Source organism: Tachyglossus aculeatus, chromosome 16 (assembly GCF_015852505.1).
Source record: "Tachyglossus aculeatus isolate mTacAcu1 chromosome 16, mTacAcu1.pri, whole genome shotgun sequence".
In the NCBI taxonomy this organism is placed as follows: domain Eukaryota; kingdom Metazoa; phylum Chordata; class Mammalia; order Monotremata; family Tachyglossidae; genus Tachyglossus; species Tachyglossus aculeatus.
This window is the reverse complement of record NC_052081.1, coordinates 31,883,893-31,901,138: the sequence shown is the minus strand read 5'-3', so window position 1 is coordinate 31,901,138 and position 17,246 is coordinate 31,883,893.

Below are 17,246 nucleotides of genomic sequence, written 5' to 3'. Positions count from 1 at the left end.
AGGGAGCTGGGCAGAGCCCCCTCAGCCTTTCAGCTTTGTTGTGGCATTGTGGGTGGAAGAGAAGATGGAGCTGGAAAATGAGTCCTCAGTTGGCAGGGAAGTGAGGGAGCTTTCTGAGTTTAAATCATTCCAGTTTATGATGGGGTGGGGTTGGGCCTACAGCTAGGTGCCCCTCAAAATCATCTATCCAAGGAACAGGGTTCCCTAGGAGCCAGGAGAATTCCTCCCATTTGGAGCTGGGAGCTGGACAGTCTCCTAACCACTGAGCAATCTCACCACTTTTCAGGATCCCCATCACCATTCTGTGCTTCCCCCAAGCAGGGCTGCAGGCAAGGGGAGATGCCTGGTTAAAGTCCCGTAGGACAAATGTCTTAAGTGTGCTCTCCTCCTGGGCAAATGTGATTCTCAGTCACAAACTGTTCTTCTCTAGAACCATCTTTGCAAACAGCCTACCAGAGAAGTTGGAAGCAGAAACCGAGACCACAAGCCCAAAGTCTGATAAACAGAAGTCAGCTCTATCATCTGCACTGGGCATCTGGCTTTCTCATTGGATGTTCACACATGGGCCAATAAGAGTATCCAGCTTATAACCATCAAGGAAATTCTTGGGAGAGTCTATTGAGGTTAGGAGATAATAAAGAGGAAAGCAGAAGGGTTAACCCACTACTCCCTTAAGTGTGTGTCTATAAGTGCAAAAAACATGGATAATAAGCAGGAGAAACTATACCCTGGTTTTGATGGGATTGGAATAACTCAGCGGTTGTGGGATGGTACTAGGTATCAGGAAAACTCAGCAGACACATCAGGGAGATAGGATTGTCTAGGGTAGTTACACATGCTCAAAGATTCAGGAAATAGGTGGCCAACAGGTAATGAGTGTCTGGGTTAAAGTGAGAGTTGACAAGAACAAGAGTTACCTCATTATAGGAGTCAATTTTAGATAGCTCATATCTACTCTAGTGCCTGGCACATAGTAAGCACCTACCAATCAGGAAGAGAAGTCCGGTTCTAGTAGTGAGCGAAGATTTAATTACCCAGATGTCTGATGAGAAAGCAATTCAGAGAGCCTCAAATTGTCATTTCTTTTGGGATTGCAGTCATAAAGGGATTGACTAGGGCAAAAATCCTAGGTTTCATCCTAACCAACAAGGTGGAGAATCTAAGGGGGGTTATGCGCCTTAATGGGAGAGACAATAAGATAATTGTATTCAAGATTGAAGGGAAAAGAAGAAACAATAGCAAGATAAATAATATGAACCTGAAGAGAGTGGAGTTTAAGAGACTTAAGGCATTGGTAGTTTGGACCAGAAGGAAGAAAAACCTAAGCGACAAAGGAGTCCAAGAAAGCTGGCTGTTCTTCAAAAGCACAGTTCTTCAGGCTCAGGAATTCCTTAACTAATGAATGGAGAGGAAGGATGAGAAAGAAATCAAGATGTTATGTTGGTTGAAACCAGGAACTCTTGAGGGCTTCATTGGGCAGCAGGTAGAGCAGTAAATGTGGAAAGTGTAAAATAATACCACCAAATGGGGTGGATTGGCAAAGCAAAAGCTGGAATGGAGACACAACTGGCATGAAATATTAGAGCCTGGACTAGGGGAAAGAACACAGGACTAGGAGTAAGAAGATCTGGGTTCTAGTCCCAGCTCTGCCACTTGCCTAGGGTGTGGCCTTGGGGAAGTCACTTCTCTGTGCTTCAGTTTCTTCCTATGTAAAATGTGGATCAAATACCTGCTTTGCCTCCTGTCTCAAACAGTGAGTCTGTATAGGTTGGGGCTGTGTCTGACCAGATTATCTCATATCTACCCCAGTGCTTGGCACATAGAAAGTGCTTAATAAATATCATCACCATTATTATTATGAGGAGACAATAAAGTCTTTATTTTGGACTAAAAAAAAAGACTGGGGAAAATGTATCCTTTCCCTGGAAGGCAGGAAGGAAAAGCTCATCACAGATGGCAGTGGAAAGCCAACCTTTTCATGTCTATCTTATTTCTGCCTTTCCAGAAAAGCTCAAAAGTAATAGCTAGCCAGATCAGGTCCCATTAGAATTGAAGGATCGGAAAGCCAAACTCGAAGAGGGAAAAACGGATTCTCAGATTGCTGAGGTACTAAACTGTAATTTTTGTGAGCTCATGGGAAAAAGGGGACAGTCTCAAGCCCTGGAAATGGACAAAAGTTGTGCCCAAGTTTGAAGAAGAAGAATTAAGGAAAAGCCCTTCTATTTCAGACTGGTCAGTTTCACATTCGAGGTGTGGAAGATTCTCAGCACAGTAACCAAACATTCAATCTGCAATCACTGAGGAATCTGCTCTCCCTTCCTCAGCTTTATGAGTGTCAGAGACTGTGTCAGATTGTCTGATTATCTTGTTTCTACCCCAGAGTTTAGCACATAGGAAGTTGTTGATAGATGCCATCACTATTACTATTATTGTGCTTATTATGATGCCTATATACCTGAGTGCTAAGGACCATATAAATGAGTTCATAAGTGCTAGACTTGACTGAAGGGGTGATTTCTCAGAGTGTTGAGAAATCAACAGGGAAAAACTCATTGGAATTTTAGGAGTGATTTGAATGCAGGGAGGGAGGGAGTGCTAGGCCAGGAGAGCAGCTGGACCGAGGGGATGGAGGTGGGAGAGGTGAGAGTAAGGAACGGTTAGAAAGTTGGGATTGCACCACATATTGTTGGCAAGTTTGGGCCCTGGTAACACCCTGGGCCTGGATTGGAACCAGACCCAAGCTTCTCGCCAAGTCTCACTTCCATGAGCTTCTCCGGTTGAAGGGAGAAAAGACTGTTGACCAGGCCTGGGGTTGGCATGAAGGAAAAGAGAGAGGGTGGCCTCCTCAACACTTTAGCCCCTGACCATGACTTTGGTGCCAGACTTTTCCCAAGCCCTTATGACTGCTCCTATTGCCACTAACCCCGGGGGCTTCTGTTCGCTGTGGTGTAATTAGAGAAGAAAATACAGAAACCACCTCTGCTTCCAGGCTGTTGAGTTCCTTTTATAGTCAGATTTCAGGACATCAGCCCTCATTTGGAGGAGTTTATTTGTACAAGTCGAATGCTCCAAAGATTAAAAATGACGTTGGGGGAAAATTATTTGCTAAGAATAAATGTTAATTTTGAAACACACTCCCTGCACCCTAATTTCCTCCTCCCAGCTTTGTATGTTGATCTGCTCAGTGAGATCTTTGGAAGTTGGCAAGGCAGAGTTTTATGTGCTTGGAGATGAGAGAAGGGGATTAGCTGGGTTCTTATTTTAACGTGTAGATGCTGCGCAATGACTCTGACCACACAACTCTTTGTTTTGTAAGGAGATGACAGGGAGGGGTAAGGACAAAAGCTCACAAGATTTCACATGAGAAGGTACAATTTCCACTTCCTCTTTATAGTATTTATTTGTTTTTAACTCTCTTCCCTCTCCAGTGTCAGGTTGAATTGAAGTGAGAGGAAGTGGAGTTGGTCTGCCATCTGCCAGAACTGATATCTCCTCCCTGGAGCTGATTCTTGAGCCCGTAACAACTACAGGCAGCCAGAACGATGCTTCTGAGGGTGGGGTAGGGAACGGTCTCTGGGAGGGTCTCTGGAATTTAATGCAAAGGAGCTGCAAGAACCATCTTAACTCCTTGACCCCATCAGCCTGCATTTGTTGAACTTCTACTCTCTATTTCTATTTCTCTCTCCTACTCTCTATAGAGAAGCAGCATGGCTCAGTGGAAAGAGCACAGGATTTGGAGTCAGAGGTCATGGGTTCGAATCTCGGCTCCGCCACTTGTCAGCTGTGTGACTTTGGGCAAGTCACTTCATTTCTCTGTGCCTCAGTTCCCTCATCTGTAAAATAGAGATTAAGACTGTGAACCCCTTATGGGACAACCTGATCACCTTGTAACCTCCCCAGCACTTAGAACAGTGCTTTGCATATAGTAAGTTCTTAATAAATGCCATTGTTATGATCATTATTATTATTATATTTCAGTCCAGGAAACCTGATACTACTAGTAATTATTGTATTTGTTAAGTACTCACTATATGCTAAACACTGTACTAAGCCCTGGGTTTAGGTAGAAGACAAGCAGGTCTCACATGGGGTTCACAGACTAAGTAGAAAAGAGGATAGGTATTGAATCTCCATTTTGCAGAACTGAGGCAGAGAGAAGTTAAATGACTTGACCAAGATCACATGGCAGGCATATGGCGGAGCTGGGATTTGAACCCAGGTCTTCTGACTCCCAGGTCTGTGATCTTTCCTCTAGGACAAACTGGTATATCCTCTCCCCTCCTCTGCTTCCAAGAAAGGCTGTAATTTATTTATATTAATGTGTGTCTCCCCATCTAGACTATAAGCTCGCTGTGGACCAGGAACGTGTCTGTTACATGGTTGTGTTGTACTCTCCAAAGCACTCAATACAATGCTCTGCACACAGTAAGCGCTCAATAAATATGATTGAAGTCCTCATGCCTGGTCCCAAGCTCATTGTTTTTTTAATGGAGCGAAGATGTAGTGAAGATCCTTTCCTCGATTCAGTTCCTTGGGGGATTGAGGCAGCCCTCAAGCCAAACAAAATTGAAATTGATGATAGAAGCTCTTGGATAGGGGTGTGTGTCAGCTTTTGGGGTGAGTTGGGCCTCAGGGAAATGGGAAAACTAAGAGGTTTCCTTCACTAAATCAATACCAACCCAATAAACAGGCAGGGACTAAGGAGTCCTGGAAGGACAGCAGAGTTACTTTAATCATGATAATAATGGTGATGTTTAAGTGCTTACTATGTTCAAGTGCTGTGCTAAGCATCTGGGTTGCGATGAGATAAAGCAGGTCAGACATAGTCCCTGAGGAGAATCAGAATTAGGAAAGTAAACATTGGTAAATATGTCATAGTGAATTCCTGGTCATTTCAAGCCATTGCTTTTGCACTTGGCCATTGCTTCTAACTTCTCCTTCGCCAACTCAGCCTGTCAGTCCAGCTCCATATACAGCTGAAGTAGGTGGGAACTGGGTGATCTGGGAAAGTTGGGTAGGTGGGACTGACCTCGCTCATTTTCCTGTCTTGTGGCTGCGGGGATTCAGATAAAGATTCAGTCAATCGATAAGCAGAGCTGCAGTACCCTAGAGACCAGAGCGATGCCTGAAGAAGGAGATGGCCGAAGAACAAGTTATGTCCTTGAGGAGGAGACGTGACAGGCACAAAGGCATCAAAGCAAGGTAGGACAACTGAGAGAATAGCTAATTCTGCATAAAAATGGGGATTTTTACAATTAGTGGGAGGAGAAAGGACAAAGGCACAACTGGAGTAGCAAGAGTCAGCAAATTTGCCAATAAGTGAATGAATGAGGTGAAGTTAATGAATAAGTAGAGTACATAGATCAATACTCCTCTCCTAGGGCAGAACTCTTTCCAATAGGCCAAGATACTAGGGTATGCCATACTTCTAACTCTTTCTTCTGATATTTATCAAGTGATACAAGCATTATTGTAAGCACTAGGTCAGATACAAAATAATTAAATCAGTTGAGACTCTAAGGAGTAGGGAGTGCAAGTGTCTTAATTCCATTTTACAGGTGAGGAAACTGGGCCCTAGAGAGAGGTTAGGTGACTTGCCCAGAGTCACACAGCAAGTCCTGCCTCCTGACTCTCAGCCCTATGTTCTTTACACTAGGCCTTGCTGCCAACTTAACCTGCTGTCGGCCCACTGGAAAGAACACTGGGGATCAGGAGACCTGGGGGCCATTTCAGCCTGTAGCTGGCTAATGCGGGTGAAGACCACACATGCACTTAACCACATGTTGCACCCCTACCTGATTACTTGCTCGTTGCCCTTCATGCCCCAAGAAGAAACGTGACCGGGCTGGTGGACTTGTAGACTGTAAATGATTTCTTCATATTAATGTCTATCTCCCCATTTAGACCATAAGCACACTGTGGACAGGGGAAGTGTCTACCAAATCTGTTGTATTGTACTCTCCCACGTGCAAGTGCTTAGTACAGTGCTCTGCACACAGTAAGTTCTCAATAAATACAACTGATTGAATGAATGCTTAGTACCATTCTCTGCACACAGGAAGTGTTCAATAAATAGCATCGATTGATTGATGGATTGACCTGCACAACCACTGAAACTATAACCAATTCCTTCATGCAGGGTTTCATTCATTCAGTTGTATTTATTGAGTGCCTACTGTGTGCAGAGCACTGTACTAAGTACAATTAGGCAACAGACAGAGACAATCCCTACCCATCAACAGGCTTGACCCAGAATCATTTGTTATTTAATAATAATAGTAATAATAATAATGATGGCATTTATTAAGCACTTACTATGTGCAATGCACTGTTTTAAGCACTGGGGAGGTTACAAGGTGACCAGGTTGTCCCACGGGGGTGCACACAGTCTTAATCCCCATTTTACAGATGAGGTAACTGAGGCTCAGAGAAGTTAAGTGACTTGCCCAAAGTCAGCTGACAATTGGCAGAGCCGGAATTTGAACCCATGACCTCTGGCTCCAAAGCCCAGGCTCTTCCCAGTGAGCCAAGCTGCTTCTCTTATTTCTGCTTCTCTTATCTCTCTTATTGCTTCTCCTATTTCTGACAGGAGACTCCATCATCATTATTGTCGTCATCCATCATCACCATCATCATCGTCATCAACATCATCATCATCTTTTGGGGAAATCAATCCTAGAGAGGTTAAGTGACTTGACTCCAGTTACACAGATATTCAGAGGTGGTTCCTGGACTAGAACCCAGCTCTACTGATTCATAGAGCTGAACTCTTCCCTCTGGACCACACTGCCCCCCATCTTGCTCTCTCTCCTCCCCTCCCCTTTTTCCTCCCTTCCCATTTTACCAGGACAAGGCTGGTTTCTGTGAGTCCAGCTCCCTGACTCTTAGAGGCTAGGGTGATGGATGAGGAGCCGGAGCCAGAAGGAGGCTGGATTCCATCCGTCTGAGCCTGAAACATTTCAATCTGTGACTGCAGCTTGTTCCAGCATCCCTGAGACAGACAGCTGAGGGAATTGGATGCAGCAGCGTGAAATGTATGTGCTCTCCTCCTTTCATGGATCAGAGTTGAAACCAGTCGGGGAAAAAAAAATGAGCCCCCCTCCTGGGGGAGGGTAGGAGAGGGAACAGCATGTTTGAGTCTCTGATGGGGTGACTGCCCAGAGTTAGCTGGAGGGGGAAATGAAACCTAGAACTATTTGAGGTTCTGCCTCGGAGCAGGGCAGTGAACACCTACTCTTAGCCTTACCTATGCCCTCCTTTCCTCTCCTCCCATTCCCTTCTGCATTGCCCTGACTCGCTCCCTTTTTTCATTCCCCCTCAGCCCCACAAGCACTTAAGTACATATCTGTAATTTATCATCTTAATGTTTGTCTCCTCCATTAGACTGTAAACTCCTTGTCAGCAGGGAACGTGTCTGTTCATTCTTGTATTGTACTCTCCTAAGTTCCTAGTACCGTGCTCTGAACACAGTAAGTGCTCAATAAATACAATTGACTGACCGACTCTTGGTGACTCTGCTGTCAGTTGGATTGACAGTTCTGACTCTACAGTCTCTACAACAGGTTTGAGAGAGGTGGCAGAAACTGCCCAGTTGGCAGTGAAGGCAGCCGCCTCCAGAATTTACCTGCTTCTGAAGAGGGCACAAACTGCCTAAAATAGAGAATAAGAGAGAGGTTGCTTTTCCCCTCGCAGTTCTTAAGGGGGTGTGGCAGCACCTGTGGAAGTGCTGGGTGGGAGAACAGGATATAATAAAGGTACTTTTGATTTCTAGAGCACAATATTTCCAAAGTGCCTTCATCCCTCCACCCTCTCATAAATGCTAGAGGGGTAGACTGTATAGCTCGTTATGGGTGGGGACCGTGTCTGCTAATTTTGTTGTATTCTCCCAAGAGCTTAGTACAGTGCTCTGTAAATAGAAAGCTCTCAGTAAATATGATTGAGTCTTTGATGGATAGATATATTTTTCCTACATTAGGGTTGGGGAAACCAAGGTCTGGAGATTATGTGAAACATTTCAGACTTGAACAGACTGAAACCAGAATCCTATCTGTCACCATGTACCTTCATCCCAGCCTAGAAGAGCCAAGAAATGAATGCCCTGGGAAGGACCTTGCCCAGTGATGATGGGTAGTGAGGAAAGGGGGAAAGCGTCAGGAATGCATAGCGATTAGAATCACTCATTCAATCGATTGAGTGCCTACTATATACTGGCCACTGTGCTAAGTGCTTAAGAGGGTAAAATAACAGGGTCTAGTGGAAGGAGCCCAGGACTTGGAGGGAGAGGGCCTGAGTTCTAATTGTGACTCTTTCACGTGCCTGTTGTGTGACCTTGGACAAGTCACTTAACTTCTCTGTGACTCAATTCTCTCATCTGTAAAATGGAGATTAATATTTGTCCTCCTCTCCCTTAGATCTTAAGTCCTGTTTGGGAAGGGACAGTGTCTGATTTGATGATCTTGTATCTTCCCCAGTGCTCAGCATAGTACTTGGCACATACATAGTGCATGCTTAACAAATGCCCCAATTATTATTATTGCACTAGAGGTAGTAAATACAATCCCTGCTGTTGAGAAATGTACAGTCTTTTTGGGTACACAGATCTTTGTGTTTCTCCAGGTGGGTTCTGGTCCTTATTCAGCAATCAGTAATTTACCAGAGGATGGCAGGGGCTGTTTAGCTGGACAAGCTGCCCAGGCAGGGGGACAGGGGTGGCTCCTGAGAAATGTGGCTCCCAAATGGGTTTTGAGTTGTATTTCTCAAAGTGAGACAGAGCTCCCTGCCTCAGTGTGTTCCTAGCAGCGGAGTTAGATGGTGACATCCTGTCAGGCCCCATCTGTTGCTCCGGCTGCGTCTGGATACATCACCCGGTTGGGCCCTCGACACGCCGGCTCCGTGGCAGGGGAGACTCAATAAATCAAGTCTCAGTGTAACGTGGTGAGGCAGAAGATCAACCTCCTGACATCCCTCTCTTCAGATCTTTGTGATCCATAATAATAGTCTTTCCGGAGGTGGCACCTCTCAGCCCAAGCTCTGGAGTTAAATGCTCTGAGAGGGTGATTTATGTGAAAGCTACTGATCCCCGGGTCTCGATGAAGCATCATGTTGGCATGAGCGACCGAGCTGAGCTCACACTGCAGCCCGCGGCTTTCTCTGCTGTTCTCCCTGCACTGCTGATCTTGGACATTGGGCTTGTGGCTGAACTTTGTGTTCGGGCAACAGACCCAGCTTGGGTTTAACCTGGAAAGATTGGATGTCTGTGCCTGGGCTATTGTCCCCTTTTGGTAGGCAGGACTACCTCCACCCATCAACCAGGAGGATTCCCAAAATGTCAGGTCACTGGGAGAGCTCCAGGGAAAACAGTGACAATCAATGGTATTTATTTAGTGCTGCTTTAGAGAAGCAGCGTGGCTCAGTGGAAAGAGCACGGGCTTTGGAGTCAGAGGTCATGGATTCAAATCCTGGCCCCACCAACTATCAGCTGTGTGACTGTGGGCAAGTCACTTCACTTCTCTGGGCCTCAGTTCCCTCATCTGGAAAATGGGGATTAAGACTGTGAGCCCCCTGTGACACAACCTGATCACCTTGTAACCTCCCCAGCGCTTAGAACAGTGCTTTGCACATAGTAAGCACTTAATAAATGCCATTATTATTATTATTATTATTTTTGGGTGTACTAAGCATTTGGGAGAATACAATGCTATAGAGTTGCATTGTGAGAAGCAGCATCTTCTAGTGGATAGAGCACAGGTTTAGGAGTCAGAAGGACCTGAGTTTTAATCCCGGCTTAAGCAGCGGGGTCTGGGGCCATGGGAATGGCTGGGAGTTAGGAGACTAAGTTCTAGTTCTGACTTTCTCACTGAATGATTTTGTGACCTTGGGTAAGTCCCTCAACTTCTCTGGACCTCTTTTAATGGGGAGAGTGATAGCTGTCTCTTCTCTTGAGAGGAGGATAGCATTAGAACTGAATCTGTGAAAACACACTAGGGGGAAACAAACAGCTGCAATGCTAGCTAAGCAGCATGGCCTAGTGGATAGAGCATGGGCCTAGGAGTCAGAAGGACTGGATTCTAATCCCGGCTCTGCTAATTGTCTGCTATGTGAGTCACTTTGCTTCTCTGTGCCTCAGTTCCCTCATTTGTAAAACGGGGATTAATGCTATGAGCCCCATGTGGGCCAGGGACTGTGTCCAAACTGATTAGCTTGTATCCACCCCAGCACTTAGTACAGTGCCTGGCACATAGTAAGTGCTTAACAAATACCACAATAATTAATTATTATTATTTATTGAGCCCTTAGTATGTGCTAAGCACCAGTCCTGGAAACAAGGTGCTCAGGCAGGAGGAGGAGGAGGGGTGTGGCTCTGGGGCTATGGGAGGTGGATATCAGTGGGGGAAGTTCTCGTTTGGACTGGAATTATCCGCAAGGGCTGTGGTTGTGGTCCTAGGGCAACAATTCACGCCAGTGGGTACATAGTTTGGAGCAGTCTTCAGGGGGTAGTGATATGGCGAAGCCCCCAATTTTGGAGCCTGGCAGGGATGTCACTGTCTTCTTGGCCTCCTCAGCCGGTGAGGCATATATCCTTGGTATGGGGTCTTGTGAGGCATACCCAGCTCCCCCCTGCTCATTCAGCCCTGCACCAGAATAACCTGGCTCTGGGTCTGGGTCTTTGGAGCTGTTCAAATAAACTCTCCATTTCCTGGACTCTCCCCCAAGAACCTCGCCAAAAGGATTCAAATGGTCTCCCAAAAGGAAAATGGCTTTTCTTGCCAGTGCCTCAACTAAAAATATTACGCAGTGTGGCTAATGAAAAAGGAAAACAAAAATGGCTCGTTGTGACCTAATATAGCCTCATTTTGCAAAAAAAGGATCTGTAATTGAAAACAGGAGATGTATCTGCTGGCTTTGGGGACAGAGTTGCAGGGAACTTGATGTTTTCTGGGCACTTGGCCTTGCATAGAAAAAGAACTGGGAAATCAGCAAGGAGGCAACAGGTGGTTTGGGTGCTTCTACCTGTCCCAGCAAGGGAGGACATCCAGGGAAAACATTGGGAAGAAGGAGATAAAGGGGTTTGCTGGAGCTTTATGGAGTGGCTACTGGCCTTTGCTGAGAGTATGCTCTGTCTTGGCCTCGTTGCCAAGGTGATTGATTATCAGGTAGTGATTGAGGGGGAATTTGGGAACCAGAACTTCTCTCAAAGGAGGAAGACGTGGGCCCAGAGCTCCAAGCAGTTACAAATTCCTGAACTCTTGGAATCTGGTTCTAGAATTTTTTTCCATGTGAATGTCTAACTAGAATAAAGTGTTTGGCTGCTTTTTTGACCCTATATGGAGTCCCAGTGGGGCAGACCATGGATTGAATCTTACTGGGGCCCTCTGTCTCACAGCTAAGTTGTGGTGATCACCCACCTAGGTGCTGTGTGATAGGGGAGCCCAGCAGGGTCTCACTTCTTTGGCCCCTTGCTCTCTCAGAAGTCTAGAATCTCGGCCATGGGGCCGTTGGAAGTGGAAGCTGAGATCGTGACTACTGGCTCCATTGTATTTTGCTCTTCCAGACACTTAGTACAGTCCTCTGCCCGCAGTAAGCACTTAATGCCTTTGATTGACTTCATGGTGCAAAGGAAAGCAGGGCCAGGAGGGGGAAATGATGAAGGACTGCACTTTGTCCATTAGAATCCCTCTGCCTGGGTAATTAATTAATCAATAATCAATTAATCAATCAGTATTTATTTAGTTCCTCCAAAGTATGAAGTACTGTATTAAGTCCATGGGCAAGTACAACAGCGCATGGGCCTGGGAGTCAGAAGGACCTGGGCTCCAATCCCACCTCCGCCACTTTTCTGCTGCATGACCTTGGGCAAGTCACTTCACTTCTCTGTGCCTCAGTTACCTCATCTGTAAAAGGGGGACTAAGACCATTAGCCGAATATGGGACATGGACTGTGTCCAACCTGATTAGCTTATACCTACCCCAGTGCTTAGTACAGTACCTAGCATATAGTAAGCACTTAACAAATATTATAAAAAAATAAAGACACCGTTACTGGCCTGGGGAAGATACAAAGATACCAAGATATTACAATTAATGGGGTCAGGGTGAAAGGATAAAGGTACAACTGAAACAGCAAGAGTAAGAAAAAATTAAAAAGTTGGCAAGGGAAATAAGCAAGTGAATGAATAAACGAGTTTGTTTATTGATGTGTATATGCATGCACAAGAGTGTTAGGGATGGCTGTGGGTACACAGATGCTAAAGAAGATGGCGAGGTGACCTGCAACCTGGGATACTGCATCTCAATCAGGCCAGGATGTGCTGTCCTGTTCTGCAGCCCCATGCCTTTGGTGAGCCAATTATGCCGTGAGGTTCAGGCATTGCAGGTGACATGTACATCATTCTTAATGCACCTGTCACCTCAGAAGCAATGATTATGGAACCGGGACCCTGAGACTCTCTGCCGGGAGAGTGGGAAAGAGCAACACATTTTGCGGAGGGTTGTGGGATTCCTCTGGAAGGTCAGCAGTTTGGTCAGGTTCCGCCCAGGTTCTAGGTAATCAAGCAGAGGAGGGGAACATGAGCAGCTGGCATGCCTGCCTCTTAGATGATCAGCCCCGACTCTCCTGCAGCTGAGGAGGCTGAAAGGGAAAATGCCAGAACAATCGCCTGAGGCATATTTCCTTCTTGCCGCTCTCCTTTTGGCTTTGGCAATTATGGTTTTGTCTTCATCGGCTGACCGGGACTCTTGAAATGCTTGATGAGGAGAGGTCCCGGGGCACTGCCAGCTAGTGATTTTCACATTATAAATTCAACTCCTAACAGCTGACCCAGATCTCCCTGGTTAATTGGGGGCCCGGACAAGTTATCACTAGTGATTCTCACTCTCATTTATTACTCATCATCAACAGAAGCATGGAGCAGGTAGTTCAACTCTTTCTCATTTGTTATCTTTTGTTGCAGCCTTTTTCCTTCATGGACGTTTTTATATAGAGGTACAAGCTTGCTGGCTGAGTTATTTTTTTGATGTCTGTAGTCTGTTATGGTGTTTCAAAGGAATGAGAACTGACTTTAGCCTGTTTTCCCTTCCAGGGCTTGGGAGATGATTTAGAGCAATATGAAATCAAAAGGGAGCCTTTCTAATAACAATAATAACAATAGCATTTGCTAAGTGCTTACTATTTATGCCAAACACTTGCTAAGAACTGGGATAGAGTTAAGTTTGTTATGGGCAGGGAACATGTCTGCTAATTCTGTTGTATTTTACCTCCCCAAATGCCTAGTACAGTGCTCTGCACATAAGTGCCCAATAAGTACCATTGATTGATTTAGGATAATTAGATCAGACACAGTTCCTGTTCCACATAGGACTCACAGTATGAGGGGGAGGGTGACCAGGTTATAGTCCCAGCTTTGCCACTGGCCTGCTTTGTAACCTTGGGTAAGTCACTTAACCTCTCTGGGCCTCTGAAATGGGCCTAAGATATCTGCTCTTCTTTTCTTTCAGATTGTGAGCTCTGTGTGGGACAGGGATGGTATCCGATCTTATCTCCAGGGCTTAACACAGTATTTTGGAAAACGATAAGCATTAGTAAGCGCTGTAATTATTATTATTACCTGAGTGGCTATTCAATAGCTGGGTACTCTTGGAGTGGAATGCACTGCTTTAGCACAGAGGATAGTTCCAGAGGAGGAAAACATACTGGTTCCTGTCCTTTTTTTATTTCCTGTGGCATTTGTTAAGTACTTACCGTGTGCCAGGCACCGCACTAAACACTGGGGTAGAGACAAGCCCGCAACCTTGATGTCATCCTTGACTCCACTCTCCCGTTCACCCCATACATCCAATCTGTCACCAAAACCAGTCTCAGTTTGTCGCCAGTCTCACCTCCAGAACATCGCCAAGATCCACCCTTTCCTCTCCATCCAAACCGCTACCTTGTTGGTTCAATCTCTCATCCTCTCCCGACTGGATTACTGCATCAGCCTCCCATCTCCCATCCTCCTGTCTCTCCCCACTTTAGTCTATACTTCACTCTGCTGCCTGGATTATCTTTGTACAGAAATGCTCTGGGCATGCTACTCCCCTCCTCAAAAATCGCCAGTGGCTGCCTGTCAACCTACGAATCAAGCAAAAACTCCTCACTCTCGGCTTCAAGGCTCTCCATTACTTCGCTCCCTCTTACCTCACCTCCCTTCTCTCCTTCTACAGCCCAGCCCATACCCTCCGCTCCTCTGCCGCTAACTTCCTCACTGTGCCTCGTTCTCGCCTGTCCCCCCATTGACCCCTGGCCCATGTTCTTCCCCTGGACTGGAATGCCCTCCCTCCACACATCCACCAAGCTAGCTCTCTTCCTCCTTTCAAAGCCCTACTGAGAGCTTACTTCCTCCAGGAGGCCTTCCCAGCCTGAGCCCACTTTTTCCTCTCTTCCTCCCCATCCCCCCTGCCTTACCTCCTTCCCCTCACCACAGCACTTGTATATATTTGTACAGATTTATTACTCTATTTATTTTATTTGTACATATTTACTATTTTATTTTGTTAATGATGTGCATATAACTTTAATTCTATTTGTTCTGATGATTTTGACACCTGTCTACATGTTTTGTTTTGTTGTCTGTCTCCCCCTTCTAGACTGTGAGCCGGTTGTTGGGTAGGGACTATCTCTATATCTTGCCAACTTGTACTTCCCAAGCGCTTAGTACAGTGCTCTGTACACAGTAAGTGCTCAATAAATACGATTGAATGAGTGACAAGCTAATCAGGTTGGACACAGTCCTTGTCTCACATGGGCCTCACTATCTTCATCCCCATCTTATAGATGAGATCACTAAGGCACAGGGAAGTGAAGTGACTTGCTCAAGATCACACAGCAGACAAGTTGTGGAGCCAAGACTAGAATTGGGCTCTTGCATTTGTGGCCATTTGACTTGACCTGCCCAGGGGCTTACATTCAGGCCATTCCTGCAAGTATCCTGACTGGATACTTGTTCCTTTTCACTTTCTTTCTCTTTTAGCTCTTCTGCTCAACAGATACCTGGGGCTTTGGAGGGTAAGGAAAGGGGAAAAAGTGGTTTTTTGGATAGAGTGGAGAGAGAGACTTTCAGAGGAGGGAGGAGGGGAGGGGAGGGAAGGATGAAATAAGATCATAGGGGATGGTAAAAAAAATGCCTAGCAAGTCATCACAGAGGGAACAAAAGGGTAGGAAAACGAAGGACATTTAATCTCATTGTGGGTAGGGAATGTATCTTCCAATGGTGTTGTACTCTCCCAAGCACTTAGCGCAGTGCCCACAGTAAGTGTTCAATAAATATCACTGATTGAAAGCTGTTTCCAAATTTGGCAACATTTTCTTTTCTAAAGAGAGGACTAGCAGAGCAGTGGAGGACTCCCAGCTAATCATGAGCTATGACAGAGGGCACAGGAAAAAAAAAAATCTTGTCTCTACTGCCTCTTGCAGCTTTTAGCTGCTATGCCCTAACGTAAAGAAATCACCATTGAAAATTCCTCATTAGTTACTCTGAAAATGAGTTCTGAAAACCTTTCCACTATTAAGATAAGTGGCTTTGGAACATTTTTCTTCAGCTGGACATTTCTGCTTCCCATTGCAGACTGTGCCTCTTTTTAGCCTTGGGCAAGTTGCTTCATTGTTCTAGGCTTCAGAGAGCCGTTTCCAGCAGCAGGCTGAAAACATGTTACATGTTTGATTGATTGATGCTACTTCCACTTCTATGATTGGGCTGAGCAAACACTTATAAGAAACAAAAATCAGTCTGTATAGACCAAGTGCTAGAACTATCCTTAATGTTAAAGCCACCAGCAAAATTCATTCTTTTTAGTTTCTTTAGCAGAAGAAAATACCAATCTTTTTATTTTCTAAAGGCTCCTGCTTCTGAGCCATTATTTTTTCTCCTCTGGCTCAGCAAAGGAACAAATCACTCAGCATTATTTCCCTCCCTATTTCCAGGATTATTTCTGTATCATACTCGAGATGTTCACATGAAGAAAAAAAATCAAATCATTTAACCACACCAGGTCCCCGTGACTACTGACATATTATTGGCATAATTCTTCTGGTTGAAGCAGAGGCAGTAAGGAATAAAATAACTTCAGTGCTAAGTACATAGAATGTTTAAAGTTAGAGTGGGCTAGATTGACACTAGCCATTGCCTAGCTCCCGGTAAGTGGCATTAATTCGAAATAAACGCTTGCAAGGAGGAGAGGAGGAGCTGATCTTTCTGAGTGAAGGTTCTGTTTAGGCATTTAGGGTTCTGTTTCTAACAATGCTCTTGTCCTATTCTCCTGGGCCTCTGCCTTCTTGGTCTTCATTATGCATCAATCAGCTTCTCAGGAGGTTCGAGAATCCCCACACCTCGAGATATTTTCATCTATGGTTGTGGGCAGGGAATATGTCTACCAACTCTGTTAAAGCAGTGTGGCTTGGTGGAGAGACCATAGACCTAAGAGTCAGAAGGATATGGGTTCTAATCCTGGCTTCACCACTGGTCTGCTGTGTGACCTTGGGCAAATCACTTAACTTATCTGTGCCTCAGTTACCACATCTATAAAATGGCACATAGTAAGTGGTTAACAAACACCATTAAAAAGCCCAAAACAAACAAAAAACAAAACTCTGGTATTTTGTATTCTCTCAAGCATTTAGTGTACTGGTCTGCACACAGTAAGTGCTCAATAAATACCATTGATTGGTTGATAGTAAAGAAACCCTCTGGGTTAGTTGGCCTGAGATCTTAGGAACATAATTAGCTGATGGGAGGGGTCTGGGACAGGTGTTCTAAAGGTCAACCAGCTGCACAATTCCAGGATCTGAAATATATAAGGATCTTCACAGAAAACAGTGAGAACTGATGAACAGTCTAGTCTCCAAGATGGCTGTGATATGCAACTGTTGGACTGAGACCCCAGGGACAGGTACAGCGGAGGCCTAGTGTCTCTCAGTTCTGCTCTGGTCTGCTAACACAGGCACCCAGTACCATGGAGATGGGAAAATTTTATTTCATCTAATGTCATGAACAAAGCCAGAAAATGATGTGAGAGTTGTGGAGTGGATTACTGGGAGGGAATTCCAATTTAGACTATGGAGCCCCAGCCTGAGGGCAGCTTTCTTGAAGCCTTGTGCTCTGCACACAGCAAGTGCTCAATACTTTCTTATGGAACTTGTTTAAGTGCTTACTATGTGACAAACACTGAGTACTGAGTCCAGGGGGAGATATCACTGAATTAAGTCTAATGTAGTC